Source organism: Cavia porcellus, unplaced genomic scaffold (assembly GCF_034190915.1).
Source record: "Cavia porcellus strain 051 isolate PalLab524CR breed Dunkin Hartley unplaced genomic scaffold, mCavPor4.1 scaffold_24, whole genome shotgun sequence".
In the NCBI taxonomy this organism is placed as follows: domain Eukaryota; kingdom Metazoa; phylum Chordata; class Mammalia; order Rodentia; family Caviidae; genus Cavia; species Cavia porcellus.
The window spans coordinates 15331207-15357030 of NW_026947507.1; the positions used below are offsets into that span (position 1 = coordinate 15331207).

Here is a 25824-nt window from a genome sequence, read left to right on the forward strand (position 1 = left end):
TTCACCTACCTGTGTGGCATCATCTGTGGATCTGACAAGTCATTCTTTCTTTTATAACTACATGTTTCAGGACATAATTTTACATTCCTTGTGTGAAAGTCCTAATTTCTCAGCTTTTTTTTCCCCTCCACTGACTTGAGACTGTACACTTGGCAAAGTCCTGAACTAGATCCCAGATAAAACCAACCATTTACAAAACATCAAATCTTCTGCAGCTTTGGATTAAGAATTCTGACCTTAAAAAAAAGTTCTCTCCAAAACACCCTTTCTCTTTGTAAATACGATAAACCGATGGCTATTTTGCTCATACTCCCTGATAGTAGTAAGATAATGTCACTCTTCAAATAAGTTCTTACTTATTGGTTACCTTTTGATGGACTTATCAGCTGCCAGCAAATAATGGATAAGTATTTTGGTGAAACCAGTCATGCCAGGCCTATAAATGAGAATATCTCTGTGTGGAGTCTGAACATTGCAGGTAGGTCTCCTGACATACAAGTCTGAGAGAATCAGAACTATCTCAATGCATTTATCTGCTGCTTTAGCCCTCACATATTTATGACCACCAATCCATATAAAGGCTGAAAGGGTAGTATTGCAACTTCACTAGAAAATTCGTAATAAAGCTATTGCTTCATATTCCAAAAGCTTTAGGAGCCTGTAGTTCATTGCATTTTCTTTACAGGGACTTAGGCTTTAAATTATCCCTTCATTTGACGTGATAGAGCCCCCTTTTAAGCTCTCAAAAATGTAGCCCTGACTAATCTACCTGTTTTTCCTCTCCCTTAAATCTTATGTTTGATGCTTATTTATTGGTATTTCTACAAGCAAAAAAGGTATAGTATGTGTCAAGATACTTTTGTTAAGGTGTGTAAAAAATTATACAGTAAACTATAAGAGAGTACTGCATTGTGTGGAATTCTTTTGTGTTGCTAAAAGCTTTTTATCCTATAACTCTGCTTTCTTATTCTGATTAAGAATTTATAAAACCTAATACAAACTAAATGCAGAAGTAAAAATTTAATAAATCCTTTTTGTTTCATATTCACAAAAAATTTCATTCAAGATTAGCATTTATATAAAATGGCAAATATGTTGAAGACTTTTATAAAGACAGATAACATTACAGAGGAAAAAAAAATCTTTGTAGTTATTGGTTACTAATTTGGAACCCACAAAATACTTATTGGGTCCTAAGGAAGACAGAGACAGAGATAAGGCAGAAGTATATAATGTCAGCCTTCATACTTTTCCAAATGTAAATTAGAATCCTGTAATTTGTTATTTGTATTATTGTGGGTTCATATTCAGGTGTGTTCCACAGGTGTGCACATTTTGTTGGCAAAATATTAAGAGTTCAGAGTGTGGTTTAATAAGACTGCATATTTGCTTAGAATTACATGAGAATGTAGATATTCATTCCTACATTTATAGAACATCTTTTTTATCATTTAAATTCATTTTTATTCATCCTTTTTCATTTAAGCATGCTTCAATGTATTTATAATAAATGAGAATACATATAAACCTTCCAGAACATCTCTGGGAATACAGAATTATATTAATGACACACTTAATGTCATTTATTTGACATGGGATCTGATTATGCCATTAAAGACCTACTTCCTCTGATAGTCACACAGGGATTAGAAATAACTGAATTGGGGAAACATCCCAGAAACTAGGAATAGTTATTTTTAAATTCAATGGCAGAATTCACACATTTAAAATGGTACAATTCACAGTTTCTCCTCTTCAGGAATGTTAAATCTTGTTTGAGAGGAAATTCATATATTCATGATAAATTACAAAACAATTTGGAAGCAATCTATAAGATTTGTGGAAAACTTACAGTCTGCATATGTCATTCTGAGGCAATTCAGAACATGAAAAAAATCACTGTGAACTGGTGTTGGTTCAGATAAACTTCATGGTTTGAGGGCAAATCTTGAGCTGTTAGTGATCTACAGAATTGTTACTAGTACAGAGATTGGAGAGAAGACTTGGAGCAAAGGTACATGTGAGCATGTCACGGGGCAAAACTGGCTAGGAGTGCCGATAAGGGTCAAAAAGCCTCCAATGGAAGCCTCCAATTGTAAGATAAGTAATGTACAATAAAGTTAGTTCACACAAGCCCTTAGAGCGAGGTTAGGCTTTACATTTTTTCTAACATGCCAAAAAAAAAAAAAAATCCCACTAAAATAGAATCTGAACAAAGAAAGAGAGAATTTGTAAAGCTCAATACAAAACAAATGTAGAAATGAGCCAAATATTAACAAGTGACTCTTTTACTAACCTATAGAATTAACATGAAATAGAGTAATAACACTCAGTAACTAGGTAGTCCACTATTAAAAATGAAGAAAATGGAGTGATGGTCTAAGTGAGAGTAACATCAGTATGACAGAAGGAGAAATAAACCAGGAACTTCAAGCAGCACACATACCAGGACTTAGTGGCTAAATGAGTGTGGATAAGAAGAGATGGAATAAAAGTGACTTCAGAATATCCAAGTCAAGGAACCAAGGTACAAGGGAGCAATGAATAAAAAGGGAAACTGTCTCAGTTTTTTTGTGCTGCTATAAAAACTATTGCAGACTGGGCAGTTTACAAATAACAGAGATTTTGTCTCATAGTTCTGAAGGCTAGGAAGTTTTAAAACCTTTTGTTTTTGAGCCAGGGTCTCATTCTGTAGTACAGGTAGGCCTTAAGATCACTGTGTAACCCAGGTTGGCCATGAACTTGTGGTGATCCTCCTGCCTCAGCCTCCCTGGTTCTGGAATTACATATGTGTGCCACCACACCCACCTTTGGGCTAAGCAATTTACAATCAAAGGGCACTTCTCTGCTTTCAATATGGCATCTTGAGTGCCCAGAAGACAGAAGCCCATGAGGCTCAAACGTTTTCTTTTAAACGTTTTTATAAGAAAACTGTTAAAATTTTCATCTTTTTATACTGTCACTTTGGCAACACTGAATTTAGGAAAGGATGTATTAAAATAACAGGAGAAAGTTAGATAGGGAATCACACACTTGGGTTTGATTTTACAAACAACCTCATAATGGAATGTCGACAAACAGTTGGAAATAAATTAAGGAGAAAAGTTTCAGTAGAGCCTGCTGACATGGCAAGAGGACACGGGCAAAGGAAGCAACTGGATAAGGGATGTAGAGAGTGAGGACAGAAAGTTTGGCAATTCCATAGGAAGAGAAGCAAGAAAGCAATCAAAGAGAAGAAAAGAAAAGAAAAAAAGGTCTTAGGAGGGCTAAGTGAAGAGAGAAGGAGAAAACAAGGCAGGGAGAGGACCCTAGTGTCAAAAGCTGCAGACTCGGAGGATGCTCAGTATTGGGAAAGACTGATTTACGGTTCTTATTTGGTTTACAGGGTTTCAAAAAAAGTTAGATTCAGAGAGTCTATGGGGAATGAATCATTTAGGTTCAATGTTAGTTTCTTAACATGGCAAAGTTTCAATTTATTTTGATGCATTTTTCTTGTACTAGGGAATGGGTAGCCAACTGGCTTCTTAGTTTGTTTCTTACAGGAATTTAGCAGTTCAGCTGAAGGAATTTAAATTTTTGAGCTTATGAACAGCTGCAACTTTGTATTTAAATTTCATCAGCTCTCTGTCCTACTTAATGTTCCAGTAACAATCCATCTTACTTTCAAGTCTGACAATTTCATAAGGGCATTGACCACCCACAGAGAATGTGCCTTCAAAAGGGAAAGTCCTTTAAAAGCTGTGTTGAGTGAAGTAAAAAATGCTTAGATTGTAGTCAATACTATTAGAACTGGACTAGGATAAGAGTGCAATGATTCAGAAGAATTAGCTCTATCGTTTTTACTGATGCTTTAGGTGATGCTTTAGGAAAGCAATAGCATCCAGGAATACAACAGAATTTAGAGCACTGTGATGGTCATTTAGATAATATGCTCTGTGGATCAGTGTTCTCATATAATTTCAGTAAAAGTGTAGTTAAACACTTAGAACTGGAAACTGCACTAACATTTAGATGCTGAAGAGTTTCCAGATAAATGGTTGGAGTTTCTTCACACACACGAAAATGGACAAGGCTATATTCTACTTGGTTAATAATGAACTTCTAAATAAGAACTGATTCTGTTCTAATCATAGATTTGATTACAATGTAGTCTAACACATTGCAGTAAGTTGCTTGATTTTAATAATTTTACATGAAAAAATTTAAAAAACAATGAATATGGACATTCAGAAACATTTTAGTGGTAGTATAAATCTATATAAGACAAGACTGCTGGATTTATGTTTTTCCTCTTGACACTGAACATCTTTGAGAATAAGTAGTATTTTTTGCTCTGAAAATCTGATTCCATTCACAAATATTTTTGAATTGATGTAGTGCTTTTCAAAATTGTCTGTTCTTGAAATGATCCATATCTCATGATCAGGTAATCTGTATCAGGTAGTACCACATGTTCACAATCAACCCCAGCATGGACCCTTTGGGTTGATAACTAAAATGTGACAATTCTGATAATTAAACCACCTAAAGCTAGCAGCTAATGTCTTATGTTAGTTCAAAAGAGCTTAAGGTGAAACTCAGCTCACTATCCAATTACCAGAGACATGGCTCTCAACCGTGTTGTCATGGCTTTCTTCAGTTACACTAAACCTGATACCTGACAAAAACTGTAATTTAAACAAATATGGGGGAAGCTGATGGATTGTGGCCTGTTTAATCTACCTGAGTCCTCTGAAGACTTGTTTTGATCAGCAAGACTAAGTAGGTCAAAGGATAACATTTTCCAATCAACATAACATTGATGAATAACTTATATTTTCCTGTATCATTACAGGATTTTTGGCTTACATGGAAAATCTCAACTAAAATAATGAAGAATAAAAATAAAAGCAAATTACTTCATACAGGGTTATAATTGTAACTTTTATATGTACAGATTTCATTAGCAGTGAAGGATGTTACAGACATTGATGCTTTTCCCCCAAATGCTCAGAAAACAATAAAATAGAAAGCACAATTCCAAAAGTTATAGTTTTGTGTACTTTTGTTGCTAAGAGCTACAGCTGTGATGAGGAATATTAATTTTAGTATGAATTTCTAATTTCTTGATTCTTCAGTTTGCAGATGTCAGAATGTGCAACTTCTCAGTCTTATTAATATCATGATCCAATTGTCTATTCATTTAAATTGCTCATACCACTACCATGTTCATCATTAAATATCATTGACTATGTGCCAGCAAATGCCTCAAAATGCATACCATCTAAGTACTGTATAGTGTGGTCACTTTATATTTCAATTTGAATGGGCTAAGGGGTGCCCAGATAGATGGGTATGTTTGTGAAGATGTTTCAGGAAGAGATTAGCATTTGTACTGGTAAACCAAGTAAAGATCTTCCCTCATCATGGTGGAAAGCCATCACAGAATCTGTTGAGGGCCTGAAAAGAACAAAAAGGCAGAAGAAAGGCACCAGGTCACTCAGGAGGCCCAAGGGAGATTTTTCATGTGTGAGGTCCCAAGGTTAGAAAACGTATATGTGCAATCAAAAACAGCCAAAACAGTATAGTGTAGAGCAAAGAGCTAAGAGCTGCCTGTGTCTTCATTCTATAATTCTTACACAGATTTTTAGCCCATGTTTGCCTTCTTACACAGTGCTGTAACCAGTACATGTGTGTTAGCTTGTGCTAATCTGTGTCATGGTAACATAACTGTGTCCCACTGCACACTGCTCTAGACAAGTGAGGGCATGTCGACAGGTGTCCTTACTTAGACCCGCCTGAGCTTTGAAACAGTCTGAGTGGTTCCCACAAGGGTTCATTTTCTTTTGCATGATCTGGAGCATCCATTTATTCTTGCCCTTGGACACTCTTGTTCTTGGTTCTCAGATCTTTCCACTTAGACCAGAAGTTACACTTAGTTCCCCAACCCCAGAGAGACTTTCAGATTTGGGCTAAATTATCACTGCCTTCCTTGATTCTTCAGTTTGCAGATGTGAGAATGTGCAACTTCTCAGTCTTAATAATGTCATGAGCCAATTGTTAAATTACCCCATTGACTAATACAGAGGTTGAACTCAATTTGACTTTGACTTTTTAATGGGCTACCTAAAAATTTATGTAGAAACCTTACTGTCAGACAGTGAGATTGGTAAGAGCTATGTGCTTTTTATAGCTTATTGTATGACATTGTATATATAATAATAGGTATGAGATAGCTAAAATTTAAGTCCTTCAGCAAAAAAATATGATCAATAATTTAAAAGAGAAAGGGTGATTTTGATTCAATTCTATACTTTTTGCATCACATAGCCTATTTTAGGTTCCCAATTTTGAGGGTGCATCATATCGTCAAAAAGTCAAGAAAAGTTATCAAATATATCCTGGAGTTGGAGGAACTATCCTGAGAATATAAAGAAAGGTAATATGTTTGTGGGTAATAGGGACTGAAGTTGGTGTTTTACCGTGGAGAATGTTAAGAGTAAAGTAAATGCCTTTAGAAATACTGTGAGCAGTTTCAGTTGGAGGAACGATTTAAAGCCTTACTCTGGGAAACATGCATACCAGTGCAGAGTAGGCAGGAGGGTACAGAGCAAAACAGAGGAGAAAATTAAAAACAGAACACATATAGAACCAGGATAGTACTTGCTATGTAGAATAAAGGGTATCATTAATTTCCTATTGAAGGGAAATTAGAAATAGTAATAATATGATGGAATTTGTCAAATATACACTATGCTTTCATCAAGAGGCTTGTAAATTATGTTTAGTTATTAATTCATTGTGTGATGGCTCGTCTTTTCCTGGCTTTAAAATATCTAAGGAAATTCACTTAGAAATACGTATAGTTTGCCTTTTAAATTGAGATGATCCTACTAGTAACTGAAGCTTAATCTGGTGTCCAGAATAGGTTGTTGGTTTTCATGATGCTCAACATAATTGAATTCATTTATCCAAGACTCAGGATCGACAAGGTGAGGCGGAAGAAAACTTTCTGAAAGGGTGCTGTATAATTGCTCACGAAATGGAACAGAGAAGTATTTAAAATATTTGCTGGGTTTTTATGAGCCAAATTTCATCAAGGCAGCTATTTTCTCTAGATTCCAGATTTTATTTATGTTGGCTCAATGGAAAATTTTCCTCATGGTAAAGGACACTCAAGCAGGTGTCAGGCACTAGGAATAATGTCAGATATTAATTACCCAATTTAGAAATATCACTGAATTTAAACTGAATCTGAATTAAAACCAATTGTAAACCAAAAGTTTATTAGTAAGACATAGTATAAAAATTAAATTGGTAACAATTTAGGACTTTAAAACCATATTTGATTATTTTAAATTTTATTTTGAATATGAAATGAAGCCATGTGAAATAAGAAAAAAAAGTCTAAGAGATTGTCCCTAAAAATTAAAATCAAATACTTGATTTGTATCATATATTACATTAGTCAGATGTATAGAATACATATAAACTAATAAGTATCAATATTACCTAAAATAGAGCATGTAGAGGACAATCCTAGAATACGTGATTTAAACGTACTTACTAAGGATTGTCATGCATTGAAATAATATTGATTTCAAAAATTTGCTTCAGAATTAAAATATATTTGTAGCTCATTTTTACAAATATTTAACCACTTCCGAAATTACTATAGCAGAACGTATTAAAGAAAAATTACTGGAGAGAATGCTAAAAGATGTTTTTACAGTAAGTTGCTCAGCCTAGTGAAATCTTCATATGAAAGAATACTTGCTAAAAACGCATTTAAATTTACTTTCAAGTAAAATTTAGAACATCAGCCAGCTCTTCTTTCATTAATTTATTCTTCCAAATTTTAATCCCAAAAACAAATCCTTTGAAAATATGTCATATTAGTCTTTCAGTGTAAAATATAGGTATTATAATGAAAAATACTTTATAAACATTTGATTTTTGAGTTCATGTTTTGTAGTTTCAGTTTAATATATTATTTCATGCTTATGCAAAACTACTATATAAATAAAATAGAGATATAGCTATAGGGCTAATTAGTACTTTCTTCTCTTTCTTCCTGGGTGTGAAACGTAGGCTTATAGTTGTAACTCTGTCAACTGAATTATATCCCCAGCCCTGGACTACTTTTTATTTTTTTTTCATTCTCATAATGAGGTTGTATTTCTTAAATTCTACTTAATGTTTTTGAAATCTTGAACCTCCAAGTTCCTTGAGCTTTGTAGAGTTTCTGCTGAGACTAGAGAAACGGGACAAAAGCTTCAAACGGGCACCAGTGTACATTCCCTTGAAGCAAATAACTTAGGTCTAGGGTAAGCGATAGAAGTTATGATACTTAGAGTACAGAGGTCAACATGAGTACATTTAATAATTGTACTGATGCAAATTAAATACTGAGAAAAATGACACGACTCCTTTGATTCCATGATCCAGAAAGTTTGTAATTTTTCATATAAATAAAAATATAACTTAAAATATTTTCTATAAAAACCACAAATAGGTCAATTGGTTACAATGAAATTTTAAGTTAAATTATAATATGTAAGATAATATCAAAGGGAGGGGCGGGGGATATAGTTCAGCAGCATAAGTGCCTGCCTGGCAAATACAAGATTGTGAGTTCGATTCCCAGTACGAAAAAAAAAAAAAAAAAAAAAAAAAAAAAAAAGAAAAGAAAAGAAAAAGAAAAAGAAAAGAAAAAAAATCAAAGGTAAACCTTGAGATAAGCAAGAGAATGGTTTTAACTATTGATATATCTGAGAGTGAAACTCATTTTAAAATTTTTTGCATTTTTGCTAGTATTTTGACAACCCAAAGTAGAGAAAACACCTAAATACTGAAGTAAAATTATGTGTTTTTAAAAAAGGATAAAATGAATATTATTAAGCATTGACAAGAAATAAAATTTTGATATGCAACAGTATTGGTGAAGCTGAAAACATGTTATGTAAAAGAAGTCAGAAACAAATGATAACATTGCGATGCTTCTTGTGTGCATTACATAAAATATACATAAAATGCTCTGACAGACAGGAAATAGATTACAGTTTACCGGGAGAGTGGGAATGGAAAATTATTTTTAATGATTACAGCTTTTATTTGGAATGGTAAACAGTTCTGGAAAATTAGGAACCTATTTAATGCCACTGAATTGATTAAATTTTAAATATTATGTATGTATGTATATATATATATATATATATATATATATATATATATTACCAAAATAAAAGTTAAAAACCTTTAAAAATTAAAGGAAAATCTCTTGCATTTTAAATTAGATTGACCTACATCAGTTATTCCTATCTTCAAAATAAGAAGCCTTAATCAGACTAGTAAATAGCTGGTTAGTTGCTAAGCAAAGTTCTATATGATATCCAATTGCTAGATAAATCTATTAGTATGCCATGAAAAAAAAATCAATTCATCTACAATTCTGTATAAGTAATGAGAATTGTTCCACAGAATTTTATCTGGAGAACACAATTACTTAATGTGTTTATCAAAATGCGTTATTTCCCCTGAGGGACCCACACGTTTCCTCAGAGCCGTTAATGAGGACCTTGTAACTGAATATACTTTCATTTATTTCCTTTGGCTACTGGAACACTCTAATGAAATAGGATGCTCAGCAACAAGACATCATATGATGGGCATATTTCTGTTTTCATTGTCCCTGGTGTTAACTTCTTTTCTCTATTTATGGTTTATTTCACTATGAATTTTTAAATTCTATATTGCCTTCAATTCTTTAGAAGAAGTGGGTCATAAATAAATAACAATGTAAAATAGTTTGATCAGTGACATGGTATCTAATATAATATGAATGCTTATTAAATTTGCAAAGCATATCTAACATGGATGATTAAGATGAACTGATGAATTTTCTTAAATTCAAGTACACATAGGCACGAGCATGCATGCTCACACACACATACAGGCTCTTAGCAAGCATTTTGTACTGATTTCTTGGATGGCCCAAAATTTCATCAGACAAACACACTGTACTCATCATTTAAATCATTATGTGAGGTAGATTAAGTACTGAGTAAGCAGACAAAAAGTTACAAAATGTTATATTTAATAATCACAATGGCCTACAAATGTAAAATAAAACATAGATCAAGCCATCCCTTTACATAGGAACGTATCCCTAAGAATATGAATTTCTTAAAAGACCTAAGATTACATTGAAAAACTGTTGATTGACAATGTTCAGGATGGGTCACCAGTTACTTTTAATTTGGTGTTGTTTTGAAATTACTATATATCCTGTTGGTCTTCTTCTCTTAATGATACCTTTTGGAAGTTCAGTCTGACGATTTTTGATACTTTTGTGCTTATTTCTGTAAGCTACATCTTCTATTTTCAATTTTCAATGTTAAACAAGGTGAATGATAAAAGTTCTGGAAATAGTGGTAATATTTACACAAAACTAAGTGGATCTGAAATTATCACTGAAGCCCTTCCAGTAACTGCAGTCTATAATTATATGGAAATATAAAATATTAGAATTAGAGACCTTAGAAATAATTGGTTTTAATGTTCTGTTTCTACAAATGAGGTCTTTGATGCTAACTGTCCAGTAATGTAACCAGTGAGGGGCAAAGTCAGGGTTATGACCCAGGCCTTTTGCTCTTGCTGTCTCAGCTGGGTTATGATGTACTTGGGAATGGGTACCATAGTTGGCAAACCTTTACCTTCCAGTTCAAGAAGTGACCTGCGTGGCAGAGTGCACACAAGATCCATTGCTATGATTATTTTTCTATTCTGAAATACTTTAATAGACATTGCAACAATGGGAAAATAAAGGCTCGCCCCTTTCATTTCTCATTTAACACTTTTCTGCAGAAGCCCAAGTGTACACAAAGTGATGAGGAACAAATGTAATGAATGAATTCCCAGCTCCCATGTAGAGGAATAATTAATCCATTTGCTTCTCATTTTGATTCTGTACCTCTCTTAAAATTTATTATTAGAATTGAACAGATGCCCTCTGCAAAGGGTTTTCCTGTTAATGAAGTCAGAGTCTGGAGAGTCAGGGTATAGCAGCCTAACTCTTCAAGCAAACAGGGGGACTGCAGAAGTCCTTGAAAACATATGTTCTTTTAACTAAAACCTTGAACTTCCAGAATTAACTTGAAAATTACACTGGAGTATTTTCACCCTGCAATTTTTGACTTTCTGAACTGTGTGCATATTTTCCTCTCAATCAGAAGTATACAAAAATCATAGAAGTTACATGAATGTGAGGAAGGATGTGAAAGTAATTCTAATTAAGATGGGTATCATATAAAAGTCTGAAATTAAAAAGTGGGCTATTTACATGGTCTGGATGCTCAGTCAAGGCATGAGTGCATTAATTTAGTTTAAGTGTCACAATTCCCACCATCATGTCATTTGGCTGAAAACGTATAAAAACTGAGGCAGCCCAGGGGTTAGCATCTGGAAGGATAAGTTTTTGGCATTGTTCTTGTAGTTTTTCAAGTCTCCAAGAAACAGTCAGTCGTATTTGTATTCCACTGACTTCCCACATGTTTTAATATGTACCGTTAAATGCTAACAAAATTAAAACAAAACAAGCCACGGGGTCCCAAATAAAGTGAATTTCAATGCCTAGATATATTTTTAGGATCTAAAATAGTACTTTATACATAATATGCATAAGTAAATGTTCCTCCTTCCATCTTCAAATATCAATTTTCCCTGACATAATATATTTATGTTCATCTCGTCTATTCTGAACTATTCTATTTAAATTTATTTCTCTAAATTTCCTTTTTCTTTAACTTAATGTATGTGTGCTACTTGCACTGTTTCCTTCTTACTGATATCATATTCAGATACCAAGAGAGAAGTAACAGTCAATCGAATCATTATATTTACCTGTAAAGGATATTAAATTTCATATGCCAAACAATATCTTTAATTGTGCTAACAAACAATATTTTAAATTGTGCTACTTTTTAAATCAGATGATTAGATAACAAAGTCTTCTGATAGCGTGCAGCAATAGAGCAAGTTATTTCTATACAGGGAGCAAGTAGAAAGACTTTTCATTCTGGGATTTCCTCTACAATTCAAGCTCCTGGGAAAAGGATCTTTTATAAGGTATTAGCTCAACTGGTTATTTTCATTAGGATGATAGAAGAACGTAAGTGAAAATAACAATAAAACAAAATGAACAGATAAAAATAAACATGATATGTTTCTACAATAGAAGAACTGATCTGACCCCAACCTTTGTAAGACCCACTGGAGTGACCCCAGAAGTTAGCCTTACGTGGAACTCTGCTCGAAAGCTTTGATTTTACTGCCTTTCTTTAAAGATGAAGAGGTTGTCACTTACTGGGAAAACTGGAACTGTTTTGTGAGTATAAATGTATCTTTCAGTAAAGCAAGGGTACATTTTTTTGACTAATCTGTTTTCAAAGGGTAGGAGACAGAGTACACTACATATATTCAACCTCTACTAAGTACCAGATGCTATTACAACTATTGACATTTTTTCTGATATTCTAAGTCTTTGTGTTATTTCACTGCCTTCACAATGTGACTAGAAATTGAGTAATAAACAAATATAATGTTATCACTGCTTATTTTTAATAATCTTTTATGATGATAAACAATTATAATAAATGAAATAATACTCAAATTTTACTAGGTCTTCTTATTTTCAAATTTCTTAAAGGTAAAGGTGTTAATAATTGTATATTTGAAAATTTAAAATGATTTTTTATCAGTTGATACAGCCTAGACTTCTAAAAAGCCAGAAACCTCATCTCCGTTTTATAAATCAGTAAGACCAGAATCCCGTATGCAGGTTATCACTGGATGTCAAACTTGTTAACTTCCTTAGTTGGAAAGGAGACACGGAGTAGAAGAAGGTGCCTTTGGCTAGGATAGGTCAGGAATCAACAGGAGGCAGAGTTTAACAACGTTTCAATTATGAAGTGAATGAATAATATTATGAAGTCTCATGAAAATTATAATAAATTATTTCAGAGAACAGGAAGGGCAATGCAAATGAAAATCCCATAATATTTATCTCATCCCCATTGACTATGCAAGAGTTGAATTTTAAAAATTAACTTAGACACACTGGAAAGAAGTTCACCTATTTTATTTTTAAAATCAAAACTGAACATGAAAAATAAAAAACAACAAACCCTTTTTTCCGTAACTTCAGTAGGTGCCTAAAGCCCACAGGTGCTGCTATGTGACAGATCACTTTGGAACGCGCGATCAGTTAAGCAGCACTTGAGTGTCTACTAATTTCGTAAGAGGGAACGAGAGTATGAGGCCTCTGGTAAATATCACTGGCATCACATCTGAGGCTTTCACACAATGATCGTTAATGTTCAATAAGTTACATGAATACGGGATAGTTGAAACAGAAAGTAGATTGTTTTTCTTGTTAACTACTGGCATTTCTGTACACCAAATTTTAAAAATAATATCTGCATAAAATTAGATTATATCACTGCTTGGTAAATCCATTCCCTTGAGAGTAGATTTGGAGCCCTGTCAGTCTTGGCATTCTGTTCTCTAAATTGGCAGCGATTCCCTTCAGGGCTGTTTCTCCTTCTCTGTGCTCTACCCAGGTTCTACCACACTGTAGCTATTGGTGGGAGACAAGAGGAATGTGCATTCCTCAAAATTACTTGAGAGGATCCTTGAAAACATTTTTTATGTGGCTGGAGAAGAGCACACTGACAAATACTTAGAGAATGCCTCCCTTCCTTCTTCACCCTCTCTTTAATTCCTTCCTTTCTTCCTTCCTTCCTTTTTCTTATGAAAATGATGAGCAGACTATGTCAATATAGGGAGACAAAGTTTTTATTAGACCAGATATTTTTGTTATACTGCTAAGAAATTTTCTAGTTCCTTAGCTTAGTTTGCTTTATGTTCTCTTCTCTCCTTTTCCTTCCCTTTTGATCCATTTTTTCTTGCTATTTTAAAAATCAACCTAACTACGCACTGTATCATTTGCATAGTTACCAATTTACCTTTTTTAATTCTAAAGAGAAAAATTCAAAATAACAATAAAAGTTTCAAAACAGGTTAGTAGGAGAGTTACACTAATTAATACAATGTGTATTGTTGCTTCAGAGTATTTCAGTTCAATCCATCTATCTACCCAAATGTAATCTCTCTCTCACACACACACACACACACACACACACACACACACACACACAGAGTTAATCACACAATCAGGTAGCTATCATTCTCATTTTTGATGAATTCTTTGAGAATTTTCATATAATCAGAAAAATGAGAATGGGTTGTACCTATCTAAGGACTGAGAAACATATCCGTTGCCTATAATAGAATAATGCCTTAAACTTTGGTCTTTTATAAGAATGCAAGTTCAGCCAGGATAATTTTGAATTAATAATACCCTAACACAGAACAAGAATATTTAAAATGTTGAGAAAGATTGAAAAAACTGCCATCTCCCATGTGGCTTGGCTCCAACCTTTCCTTCCCTTCCATAATAAAACTAAACCTCATATTTAATCTGAGTATTCATGCATGTACTGGCAGCAGATTCTTTCCAGGTAGACTCTGGCCACTGATGCACAAGCAAGGTAGGGTGTGGTACTTTCTTTAAGTCTTAAGGGAAGTAGTAGCACCTTATCTGTCCTTTTTTCTTACTGTAGACCTCAAAGAGACATGTGATGACTAGTACTCTAGCAATTGTGTTGGATCTGACCCAATACAACAGAAGCAAATCCCTGTATGTTTAAATCACATTTTTTTTCCTGGAAATCTCTTACTTATGGGTGAGTATAAATAATGAAAGAAGGGCCAAGGATTTAGCTCAGTGGTATAAGCACCCGCCTGGCAAGCGCAAGGTTGTGAGTTTGACCCCTGGTACAAAAAAACATAGAGTAGGTAAAACTCAATGTTAGAAAAACCTAAATAAAACACTAATTAATACTTTATACTCTTTTTCAATTAATAGAGAATCAAATAGCTATAAAAATGAAAAACTATTGTAATTGATTTGTTTTATATTTTCTATTTTTCATATCAACTTTTAAAAATGCATTTAAGTCTGTTATTATTATTATTATTATTATAACAGGAATCGAACTCAAAACCTATACTTGCCAGTCAGGCGCTGTGCCTGCTGGCTATATCCCATCCTTTATTCTATATTATTTTTACCATAAATTGCTGTTAATGCATTCTCTCCATTCTTCAACTGAAATATTTCAGCTGTTAAGTGTGGAAGAAAAAACGATTTTTTGTTTCTCTAAACTTTGACCACACTTAAGTAAAGCACCCCTTTAGCATGTGCATTTTTATTTACTAACTAAATCACATACTCAGGAAGGCAAGATTTTTGTATTTCTCACAGATTACAAGCAAGTGAGTTTTTGCAGTGGAGTTCAGAAAGTGCTTATTGATATTTATGGATATGCATACAATGTATGCTAAGCAAAATGTATTTCCTCCAATAAGTCTTAGAAAGGATAGCAGTATTGATAACACAATTATTTATTTGTATTTCATTTACCAATTTTCTTTACAGTTATAATTATTTCCGAAAGGAGAAATACAGATTAATTAATATGACCTTGTAAATCAGGGAGAATAAAAATCTATGAGTATCTGAAACTTTTAAATGCTATTAATAAAGACATCAAAATTCTGTCTAAAATACTTTGCATATCTAATGTTCTTAACAAAACATGCATTTCAAGCAGAAGTTTTAAGGGTTTTAAATCACAGATTTTCACAGCATTTCCTTCCGGCAGCTGATGAAAATTGGATAATATACAATCAGAACACTTTTTCTACACATTTTAAATTGATTGAAAAATAGAAACAGATTTAACATTCAAAAAAAACACATTTGCAACCGTTATATAAAAATGGCCAGATCTGATTTAGTAGTTGCTAGGTATAGAAACTTAGAGCTGACAGCATTCTTTGGGATGTTTTAAAACAGTGGGAACACATTATAGTGCCCAAGCTGCTGCTCTCAAAATAAATGCCTCTGACAATTTGAATCTTTTACGAGGATTGTCATAAAAGAAAGCTTCCACTTAATGAAAGGTGTTCTCTGTATTTCACTGTAGATGCAGCTCTAACATTAAATAGGTTATGAGTAGTTCTCAATATAAAAACAAAAAAGTAATACATTGCGGAAGAGATGATATATGGGAATACAACATATTTGCCTAAGATTTGAAAGTTCAACATATATTACTGTCTTTAACGTGATATATAACTTGGTGATTGAAAAATAACTAGCTAACAATTCAAGTTGTCAGTTTGCATTAACTAGGTGTATATTCAAAGAAAATAAATAAGGAGCAAGATATTTGTCTGACATCATGCTTACTAAGTAATCAAGACATTGACTTACATGGTCAGAAACATAGTCCAGAAAACATCATCCTCTTAAATAACAGGAGTCACATTTATGGCCAAAGGTACCACATTTACACTCAAATGCTGTCTTAGTTAATTCATTCTTTTCCAAATGTAAGAAAATATAGAGCATTTTTCTCTGCATACATTTTCCCCCTCAAATATGCTTGGGCATATTTAAATTACTTGGCTTTTTCAGAAGGCCAAGTCATGAAAGCTGGCGTGATATGAGTAAGTTCTCCAGAGAGACTTTGGAGAGAGAATTCAAAAGTAAGAACACATCTTAATTCCTCCCCAATAATACTCTGACGCCTCTACCCATTGGCACCCTTGAACCAACTCTAGGCTCTGGATATAGGTCCCATAGCATAAATTCAGTCCACCAGGACAATCTGCTGCATTTTCACAATTAAATATCTTCTTGAAAAAGGGAAATTTGTGGGTAAATGAGATACATTTTTGCCATCTCTATGAGATTTTCTAATTGACATGTGGTTTGCATTGTGCAGCTTATTTCTCAAAAACACATCTTGACCACTTTAAAGTTTATTTTAAAGAATGAAGAGATGAGTTATATACAGAATTATGAATGGGAAAAGAAAAATTATTCCTAAAATAGAAATAATGATATGAAATTTGGAAAAATATGCAGAATACTAAAAACTATTATTTAATGAAGGTAAAGTTTGACTATAGAATTATCATACTAAAATTCACTAAAATTAAGATGTAAACAAAATAATCAGGAAATTTATTTTCTAAGCTGGGATATTTTGGGGAAATCAAATAAGAACCATTCACAATAGGCATTAAATGAGACTGTGTTAAGAAAGCTAGGAAATATTGCTTACTCTATAAGATACAAATGTATAATTTGTTTGGCTAAAATTGAAAATGATTATAACCTTTAATTGTATCAAAATAAAAAAGAGTTAACTATTTTGTGTATATTAAAAATATGATAATACAGGAGAACTTCAACATATGGCCATGATGGAGTGACTGCCACTGGTTATACTCTCATACCCCAACTACAATAAAACTGAACAAAATATAGTAGATAATAGTGTTGAGGCAATAAACAATAGGCAGTTCAACACTGTCTATATGCAAATAATGGGGGAATTCTTCTGTTACTTAAGAGAAGGGAAGCTCACAAGAGATTCTATATTTGTTCTGTCTTCCTGTTCATGGTAGCTTTCATATTGAATGAAGGGAGATAGAACCAAGCAGAGCCCCGTGTTACTACTACGCAGAGGTGGTAGAGATCAGAGGCCAGGGCTGCTGAGTATCTGGAGCTTGTATGATAGTTACCAGAAATGAAGAGCTGTAGGGTATGAATAGAAGGAAGGAAGAGTGGAACTTTTCTAAGAATATTCTTGTGGGGTCTTGGCTAAGGCTTAGGTTGCACAATTAAAGTGCAAGTTTTCTTGTGATCAAGCAGAGAATGATTAGTTGCTGTGAGCCTAAGAGTTAATGTTTATCTCTTTTACTTATGATCATACAAGTTGGAAAGATGTTGAAGCCAGCCCACTTTGAGTGATAAAATGAAAGATGACCATTTCATAATGGTAAAAGAGTTAATTCAGTAAGAATTTAGACCAACTATAGCAACATGTTTGTGTATATACACCTTATCACGGGGGCTTAAGAATTTATGAAGTAAAATCCACAGAAGACAATAGAGAAATTAATAAATCCCTATTAATAGACTTTAATATTTCTCTCAGTATTCTATGGAATATATAGATACATAGATCTTTCAGGTAAAGAGTATTTCAATAGCATAACCAGATTGAATAAACTGGCTTTATATTAACCTACATTCAACAAATTCATAATGTATCTTTCTTTAAAATACACTTGCAATAGACACCCAGCAGTTTTCAATTCAACATGAGGTATAATCATGCTGGACTATAGAATACAATGTATCAATAAATTTTAAATGAAAAAAGATAATGTATCAATAAATTTTAAATGAAAAAAGATAATAGAAAGAAATTCCAGGAAGCATGTTTCTAGTGAAAGTAGATTTAAACAAGAAATCAATAAAAATAAGAGATAGAGAAAAACTTCCAAAGTTTTAAAAACAACAGACTTGTAAGTAATATATTATTACTTGTAAGTAATAATAAATCATGAAGTAAATTAGAAAATATTTTGAACTAAATTATGTTGAAAATACTATGAATGGAAATTTATGGGATATAGCGAAAAGAATGTTTCAAGGGAAATTTACAAACGTATTAAGATATATTAGGAAAGAAGAAAGGCTTAAAGCCAATAATCTTAATTACTTCATTAAAAAACTGGAAGAAGATCAAATAAAACTAAAATGAGAAAAAGGAAATGGTAAAACTAAGAATAAAAAACAAATTACATTAAGAATAGACAAAATAAAGAAAATTAAATCTGAAGTAGACTAATAAAATTAATCAACTCTGGAAAGTCTGATAAAGAAAAAAATGCAAAGTACAAATTATCAATATCAAGAATGAAAGAAGGATTATGAGCACAATTAGTAAGGTATTGAAGGTCAATAAAGAAATATTGTGAAGAGTTGTGGGAATGCATGTGGGAATTTCCATGAAATAGATATGTTAAAAATACAATTTGCAAACATTAACATAAGAAAAAATTGAAAATATGCATAACTCTATACCTTTTAAAGAACTGAATTTATAATTAGAAATCTTTCCACCAAGAAAATCTAGTCTATATGACTTCTCTGATGTAACTGCATAAAAATTTTATGGAACAAATAAATGTGTAGAAATTTTATAAAAAAAGAGAGGGCATACGTAAATAATTTCCAATTCATTTAATGAGGCCAGTTACATTCTGACAACTCAATCTAAGAAAAAATATTTTCAAGAAAATATTGTTAAGGTTGGAATCCAAAATGATCCTCAAAATGCTCATTGTGTTAAAGATTTGATTTTTAGCTAGCAGGCTTTAGAGGGAGTGATTGGGTCATCAGGGCTCGAAAGTCATCAAATGGATTAATCTATTCATGAATTCACAGCTAAATGGCCCGTTACCAGGTGGGCCCTAGTTGAAATAAGTGAAAGCTGGTCACTAGGTACATAATCTGGAAGGATGTATCTTGTCCTTTACCACAGGCCCAGAAACAATGAAGGTGGTTAACCATGGCCTGAAACCTTTTCTCCTTTGAGTTGATTTTTTTCTCAGCTGTTTTGTCCCAGTGATGAAACACTAACACAAAGATGAGACCAACAATCCTCCTGAATATAGACAAATTAGTTCTAAAGAAATTATCAAGTCAAATTTAAGATGACATAAGTGACCATATATTTTGCTACCAAGAGAAGTTTTATCAATAGAATGAGAGACAAGTTTAGCACTCAAAAAAATCTATTTATAATTTACCAAGTTATCAGAAGAAGAGAGATCAAAGGCCGTATAATCATTTCAATATATGCAGAAAAAAAGCTTTTGACAACATTAAGTATTTATTCAGTATGGAAATGCTTAACAAACTAGGAATACAAAGGAGTACCTTAGTCTGAAAAGGCATCTACAAAAGCCTAAAATAAACATCATTCTTAATGATAAAATATTGCACATTGTCTTCCTGAGATCAGGAATAAGGCATAGATGCCTTTCTCACCAGTTCTATTCAACATTGTATGAGTATCCAAAATAAGAACACCAGATAAATGTATATAAAAGGCATATTGAAAATTATACTCTTTATTCATAGAAAATGACTGTTTACATATAAATTTTAAGAGACTTAAAACTAATCTTCAAGAAATAATATGTAAATTTAGGTGGTTGCAGATATAAGGTCAATATTTTAAAAATAAATTGAATTTCTACATACTAGCAGCAAACAATAGGAAAATGAAAAAAATAAATTTGATTTGTAATACCAAAAAATATAAAACATTTAAGAATCAATTTAACAAAAGATGTATGAAAAATCTAAACTAAAAAAAAATAAAATAGGGGCTGGGGATTTAGCTTAGCGGCATAAGCGCCTGCCTTGCAAGCAGGCAGTCGTGAGTTTGATCCCTGGTACTGATAAAAACGAAAAAGACCAAAAATAAATAAATAAATAAATAAAAAATAAAAAAATAAAATAAAAGATGAAAAAGAACTAAATAACAGTGTTACATGGATTGGGAGACACAAAATTATTAAATAGTTACTGCCTTTAATCTGACCTATCAATTTGAGGTACTCTCTGTCAGAATTCTAACAGCCTTTAAATAGGATTAGTTAATTCCAAATATATAAAATAGCGTAAAGAATAAAAATACCTGAAACAATCATGAAAATGAAGAAAATTGGAAAACTTTCATCATTTGACTTCAAGACTCATGATCTAAATAGTATGGAATTATTGGCATGGGGATAATGGGACCGATAATTGAAATACAATAAAGAGTTAAGAAATAGATGTACTCTTGTATAATCTCTTGACTTTCACTAAAATGCCAAAGGAATTCAACTTGGAAAGGAATGAGTTTTCTTTCTTTCTTTTTTGTCTTTTTGAGACAGGGTCTCTATGCAGTTCAGGCTGGACTTGAACTCACTTTGTAGCCCAGGCTGCTCTCAAACTCGCAATGATCCTCCAGCCTCAGCCTCCCGAATGCCGGGATTACAGGTGTGAGCCACTATGCCCGGCTAGGAATGAGCTTTCAATAACTTGCATAAACACATGAACAATACACCCCTACCATTGCTTCACACCCTTTAGAAAATTAATTCAATATTATTGTAAGTCAAAATGTAAAAATCCAAAAATATAAAGATGTGTGCAAATATTTATTAGAATGTACACAGGAAGCATTAAATATATAAGAAAATATTTACCAAGTAGATATTAAAGCCTATTAACTAAAATACATAATTAAGAAAATATACAAGAAAACAAACTAGATGGAAATATTCATAGTACACACAAATGACCAAATGGCTCAGAGATTTCAGAAAAATTAAAAATGCATGCATGGCTAATAAGCACATGAAAATGTGCTCTTCAACATTAGTTGTAAGGTCATACTAATTTAAACTACAGTGAGATCACACGCAAAAGAAGTTCACACAGAAGTCTATTAACACCAGGTACTAGTGACGATTTGGCATAAATGGAATTCATATATTCCTGGTATGGGTATAGAACAAGACAAAGACACTGTAACACTGTTATTTTGTTGTAAAATTACATGCTTGCCTTATTATCCAGAAATGTGACTCTTTGATATTATCTCAACAAAAATGAACACATTTGGTCACAAGATGATGTTTTGAAATATGTCTGTAGTACCTGTCTTCATAATATCCAAAACTTGGAAATAAGCCAGAAGTCCAATAAAAGAATGGCCTTAAGAATTATAGCAATGGAATATAGTAAAGAATTAAAAAGTATGACTTTCAATGCCAGGAATGAAACTCCAAAACATCACAATGAACCAGAAACCAGAAACAAAAAATAAATAGTAGACACATACTGTATAGCAATATATGAATGAAAATAAGGAAAGGAAAAATTAATCTCCATGAGATAAACTAAAATAGCGATTGCCTACTGGGAGTGGATGGCAAGAATTACTTTGCCTTTATTACAGAAAGAATTTGTTTTCACACTTACATTAACAACATCATCCCAACATTTTTAAAGTTGAGATATTGTCAAATCATACTTTTAATGGCAATTTTAATTTTTTAACTCAAATAACTTATATATAACCTTTAAGAAAGATAGAAGCTTACTAAGTAGTTTCAAAGAAAACTTTATTAATGAATTATTACTTGAAATATTTTCTTGTATGAACAATGCAAACAAACTAAATACATTTTAAAGAATATAGTAGGTCTACAGGTCTTTTTAAATTGAAATATATTCTAAAATCTAGGAACACAGTCAAGGAGTTCCCTTGGGGAATTCATAATTAACATATAATGGGAAAGATAAGACAAAATACCACATTGTGATTTTTAGATCCTTAATGTCACTAAATGCAAAGAGCTGATTTGGGTGACAAATTATTACTTTTAAAAAATGTACCAGATGTCCTAAAGTGAAAATTAATAACATAGGAGGAGAAACTACAATATTTAATCTTACAGAAGAAACAGGGCAGCAATATTTTCCAGGGATGGGGGATTTTGGATAGGTAAAAATCCTAATATCTTTTTCTCCAGGAATCCAATCAACAAGATACCATCTGAATCATTATATAAAACAGTTTAAGTGTTAGGATTTAATTGCTATTAATTGAAAAGAGACCTAACAATTAACAAGGATTAAGAGGCTGTTAGTAAAAATTTCTCTAGAATAAATAACTAGATAGGTAGTTATCTTTCTTGAAAAATATATGTGATCCTATTTTTCACTTATTATACTGAATACAATAGAGCTTTAACAAATACATTTTTAAGCCGTTAACAGATCTAAGTATATCTTTATTTCTGTGGTTCCTTTGAGGAACTAGACAAAATCTCCATGCCATGTTAATTACCAATTGAATCAGTCAATACTAAAAGAAAATCTTTTACTCTAATTTTTAAAGAGAGTTGCTGTAAACATTTGACATGATGAATTTTCCTGATGAATATGTTTCTTGGGCAAGCTATAATTTATTAAGCACAAATATGAGAGGAAAAAAACCCTGAAAACTGTTCAATCAGCCATGAACCTCAATTAAAACAGATTGTTTTCTAGGTTTAGCAATAGCAACAATACCAGCGAGTTGGGGATGTAGCTCAGCAGTAGAGTTCTTGCCTTGCATGCACAAGACTCTGGGTTTAATCTCCAGCACCAGGAAACAAACAAACAAACAAACAAATGCAAAGCAAAACAAAACAAAAACAAAAACCTCTGGTAATACAACTGTCAATTCATTGGGCAAAACATGTGTTATAAAAATAGAAAATTATTTGGACTTCCTGCTCATTTTAAAAAAATTACTATTTTTAAACAAAGATAGTCCCTCCAATTGTATAAAATTTTAAAATGGGAACTAAGTTGCAATATTGGAAGTCATGACAGTGGTTAACTTTGATGAGGGTGGAAAAGTGCTGTGGGGAGCAGGTATCACTAGAAGAGGCTAAAGTTTTAGGGCACTCAACTATAACTGGGTTACTGGTAACACTGTTTCAGATTAGAGGTGCATGCTCACTTTGTGAAGATCCATCAAGTTGTGCATTTATAAGATGCACATTTTTCATAGTGTATATTCTTATCCTTTTTTTTTTTTTTTTTGTCTTTTTCGTTTTTATCGGTACCGGGAATCGAATTCATGACTGCCTGCTTGCTGAGCTAAATCCTCACTGAGCTAAATCCCCAGCCCCCATAGTGTATATTCTTTTACTTCAAGCTATTTTACTCTAAAATAGAAAATCTTTCCAAAAAGATATGGAATTACTTAGTAGTGTATAAACCCCAAAGATTTTACACTAATGCTTAAAAGAAATAAAAAGTTCTTGAAAAGTCGCTTCATTAAGCCCTTCTATTCTCCACAGACACTAGAACATCTAAAATTTTCATGGACTAGGACTTTAACCAAAATAGGAAGCATGGACATTAGCTTTTGATTACAATTCACTTTAGAAATGTAGATGCTACTTACCAAAAAGGTGTATCCTCCTTCAGTTCTGTGGAGTGTGCTTGAGTCGCTAAATAAATGTACTGCTGAGGTACAAGCCTGAAGAAACAGAACAAATAGAAAAATTGTTATGCTTTAAGGTACTTGCTTTAGTTAAATTGTATATAACAACTCTATACTACACTTGTATATGTATCTCTAAATAAATAAATATATATATATATATATATATATATATATATTTACTGCATCTAACCGTATAAAGTTTAAAATTACTCAATCACTCCACTATTCACTGTAATGAACAATTGTTGAGTATCTTCACATATACCAGGTGGTATATAACCATATGATACAAAGTTTTTTTTTCAAAGAAATCATGTAAACATAAAAATATAATCAACACCCCAGAATAATTAGTGCATGAAAGAGTTATGGATCTAATACTATGGGATTTGGAGGCAGAAGAGAGCCATGTTTCCAGGAGGGTTGAGACTTTAGCTGAGAAGGAAGGATGGGTAGGATCTCTGAAGGCAATGCGCGGAGCTGCATCGAGGAAGAATGAATGGAGAGGGCTGAACAGGTTCTTGGGACAAACAACTATATGACAGGTTTTGAACATAATGGAAATCAAAGGAGAAGGTAAGCAATTTCAGTTTGGGGAAAATTTCCAGAAGAATTGAAACACAGATTTAGCTTTGAGGTTTGCCATGTTCCACACATTTTTTTTAGGCACGGACAAGAACTCGGGGCTCATGAAGCTCCCAGGTCACTGATACAAGCTGATCCTAGGGACTACAGTGATGGCTGATGAGGCACAGAGGTCCTTTGGGAGTCTGTACCAGACAACCCAATTTAGTCCAAGTGGCAGAGATTAAAAAAAATTCAAGTCTCAGTAAAGTGACCATAAAAGCAATGACATTTGATGAGATTGGCTCAGAGTGTGGACTAAAGAGGGAAGAACAAGGAGACCCTCAGTGGTGCTTAGGAAGGAGAAAGTCACAACAGAAGGGTAAGGAATCTCACCAGAAGAATCTGGCATTGAGAAAGACAAATGAGGATAAGTTTACAAAAGGGGCTGTGTTCCAATGTGGAATGCTTTGGAATACAAGCAGAATCCACATTGACAAGTGGTTATCTCTTTGGTTATTGAGTTGGTTAGAGCCTAGGTGATTATAAAAATTTAGGGGCAACAGGGCTGACCTGACAGCCTCTGCACACAATACTAATTTATACAGTTAATACTTGAATATGTACCTCTGTCATACTAGTTAAAAGGTTCAAAAGTCACCCTGAATGGAGCATCCGTCATGATAACAGCTCTCCTAGGTGTTCTCATCATCCCAAGGGTCTCCATGGATGAATAAAATTAGTGAACAAAGGGTCTTTCTGGTGATAAAGTGTTTTTCCCTTTCACTAGCAAGACTGCACCTCTCTCCCACATTTTGGAGGTATCTGGACATGGAATGTCCTAAAGACAGGCATAATGAGAGGTGTTTCCTTGGTCTTTTTTGAAAGAAGGGCTGAAGAAAGTGTAATGAGTCCTGTGCTTTAATTCTAACATTCATGTGGCAATCCTCTGAGTCCACTCAGCGTTAGAGTCCCAGGATGACCTTGTATTCTGTGCTATACAGCCAGAAGACTCATTCCTATAGGGGCCAGACCAGCAGCCACACTACAAATCCTGAATCATTAGCTCATTTGGGATTTAATAGGGTTGATGGTAAGATGTGAGTTAATGTTTATGGAAAAGCACATTAGTGCTATTCTCAATGTCTCGTGAGAGCATCAATTCATTTAATCTTTTCAACAAACATAAAGTGATATTGTTTTTACTCAAATATTATAAATGAGGTAACCA

The 25824-nt window shown here is 33.0% G+C and overlaps 1 protein-coding gene across 16 annotated transcripts in view; it reads right to left on the reverse strand.

Moving 5' to 3' along the window:
• Tenm3 (teneurin transmembrane protein 3) overlaps positions 1-25824 on the reverse strand; it is a 2467413-nt gene that overhangs the window by 808494 nt on the left and 1633095 nt on the right. For all 16 annotated transcript variants that reach the window (XM_063234704.1, XM_063234707.1, XM_063234699.1 and 13 more), the window contains one exon: positions 23988-24062. The gene's annotated coding sequence lies outside the window, so the exon portion shown is untranslated. The remainder of the gene's footprint in view (positions 1-23987; positions 24063-25824) is intronic.